Source organism: Halyomorpha halys, unplaced genomic scaffold (genome assembly GCF_000696795.3).
Source record: "Halyomorpha halys isolate HHAL.00 unplaced genomic scaffold, Hhal_1.1 Scaffold1229.1, whole genome shotgun sequence".
NCBI lineage: Eukaryota > Metazoa > Arthropoda > Insecta > Hemiptera > Pentatomidae > Halyomorpha > Halyomorpha halys.
The window spans coordinates 353,001-355,444 of record NW_027105848.1 but is presented as its reverse complement, the minus strand read 5'-3'; the positions used below and the strand labels follow the sequence as shown (position 1 = coordinate 355,444).

The window sequence follows — 2,444 nt, the reverse complement described above, 5'->3', positions numbered from 1 at the left end:
AATACTTTTGGTTCACTACAAAATACTATCCAAGGAGTTCACAGGCTTCGTACCTTTTACAAAGTTCTTGTGGAATGACGAGAGAATGATCCTCCAAAATGGCTTTTAACTCCTTGAAGGTCTCAGTTCAATCAAGAGGACATCCAACCTATTTCTAATGGAATGATACTTGGAGCTGTGAAAGAATTTTCCTATTTGCAAATAATTGTTTTTTTTAATTTATTTATTTATTGCTATTTACTACTTTACATTATAATAAATTTAGTAAATTTGATCTTCGTTAATATGGAATGTTACAGGCGTGTAGAGAAACTACCCATTGGCAGCACTCTAATGGAGTTTTACATTAGCAGATCTCATGGCCATCTTCTTTCCAGGCGCCTCAGAGGATTATCAGGAATGGAAGAGGAAGAGGGCTAGAAATTAGTGGGTATGAGTGGTTAGGGTGTCTGTAATGGAAGGAATGTTATCTGGTTCGGGCTAGATCGGTTACATATGGAACATTAAGATCTTTTTGTATAATTTTATTTGGGACAAAGTAAGGAGCAATCAGGATTTTACAAAGGATTTTAGATTGCAAGGATTGAATACAAGAGGAATTCGAATGTTTCATGGAGCCCCAAAGCTATCAACTCCGTATGTCCTTATTGAACTTATTACAGTTGTGTAGATCAATCTTTTGTAATGAATTGGAAGTTTCGACTGTTTGTCCAGTAAGTGCTGTAAAAGTCGAAATTGACAAGAAGTTTCCAGTTTTTTTCAGTCTTGTGTGAGGATGCTTTCAATTGAAGCAGGGATGTAATGCTGGGGTAAGGATGAGAGGCTTTAGGTGGGAGGGTCATTTGCAGCGGAATATTTAGTTCTGCTTAAATAAATTCAAGGTGAATTGGGTCAAGGGTATTAGGTTGTGGAATAAAGGTTTTAGAAAGATGTTGTTCGAATGTTTGTGATTTTCTTCATCAGTTCTGGTCCAGGTTTGGGATTCGGTGAGAAGTGAGTGGTTAAAGTATTTGAAATTCAACAGATTTTTGGCATTCCTCCATAATGATTTCTCAATAGTTGTAAGATTTTTAGTTAAGTTAATTAAATTTTGAATTTTCTGATTTATAGTTTTAGTTTGTTGATCAATTTGGTGTAATACGTTTTGTCAGTTGAATATCTGGTTTTATACCACTTCGATCTTGCTCTGCGTTTTTCCCTTATTGAGATACAAATATGCCGTGGAAAGTTATTTTGGTTATTTCTATTGATCATATTATCCTATGTTTTGTCAGTTATACTTATTCTTATTGATGATGCGAGTTTTTCAATAGCTTCGTCAATGCCGTGTTGAATAGTTTGACCTAGGATTAGTAAAAAAACAAAAAGAAACGATTTTTTCTATTTATATAAAGTGAAATTCAGCGATATGGAAAATCATGAGATTGTTGCCTTTCAATTCAAATCAATCAGAATTTATCAGCAGTTATCCACAAGGGAACGGTCTTACTCTCCTAGGAAAACAGAAAGGAACAATTATTTGAGTTCTAGTTAAAATACAATGTTCCGAAATGTTGTCACATACCTTCTTCTATTACAGCACATGAGATTTTTTTTCATGTATTTATTTTATTATTATTTCATTTCATGTTATTTTTTATTTATTTATTTTTTTTAGTATGGATGTGGTCAGTTATCACTATTACCTACTGGTCAACGTTGTGACAGATTGTAATATTTATCAATAAATAAATGTATTGAAATAACTGTCCATTACTTTTTTTAATACTTCGATTAGAAAAACACTCAGTAAATAAGTATAAGACCATATGAAATCCATTCATAGGAATGCCATAGAATTATAAGATCCAAGAGCTAATATCAGATCAAAAGAATATTTTCTTAATCTAGATTATTTTTTTAATCCCCAAATCCAGGTATCTACGACTTATAAAGATGAATCTTATCTTTCTTGTGACAAATAGTTCTACATCTGTATACCATGAAGTTCATTTTTATTCTTTTAGTCATGGTGTTCTTCGTTTTGACAACGGCTTCTGATTTGGACCAAGATGAAGATAACAGTATTGTAGGATGTTAGTATCATAACTCAATGATATAGAAGAGGAGTTATTATTTTAACTGGATAAAAGTTTTGTTGCAGTAAGTTGTAATGAGACGGACTATATTTCTTATTTTAAAAGAATTTTAAGGAGACCTATAACTGAGGCTCATATTTTTGAATAACGTTTTTGTGTGCTACGCTAACGTTCGATATTCCCTTTTATTTAATCAAAAACGTGAAATTCTGTGCTAAAATGTTACTAGGGACGTTACAGCCGAAATCGTTGTTCTTTTCTAATACATAAAAAAAATGAGTCAAGAGTAAGTTGACTAATACTTACTGCTATCCTTAGTCGAAAAGGTCTTTCGGGAAAATTTCAATATTTTATTTTATTTATATA

The 2,444-nt window shown here is 32.1% G+C and overlaps 1 long non-coding RNA gene across 2 annotated transcripts in view; it reads left to right on the top strand.

Annotated features, from left to right (window-relative positions):
- Positions 1 to 1,963: 1,963 nt before the first annotated feature.
- LOC106688889 (uncharacterized) overlaps positions 1,964 to 2,444 on the top strand; it is a 1,060-nt gene continuing 579 nt past the window's right edge. Inside the window, exon 1 of one of the 2 annotated variants that reach the window (XR_001344375.2) lies at positions 1,964 to 2,075. This is a non-coding gene — a long non-coding RNA (uncharacterized lncRNA). Of the gene's footprint in view, positions 2,143 to 2,444 lie in introns of both variants that reach the window. The other variant, XR_001344376.2, reaches the window with a different exon arrangement.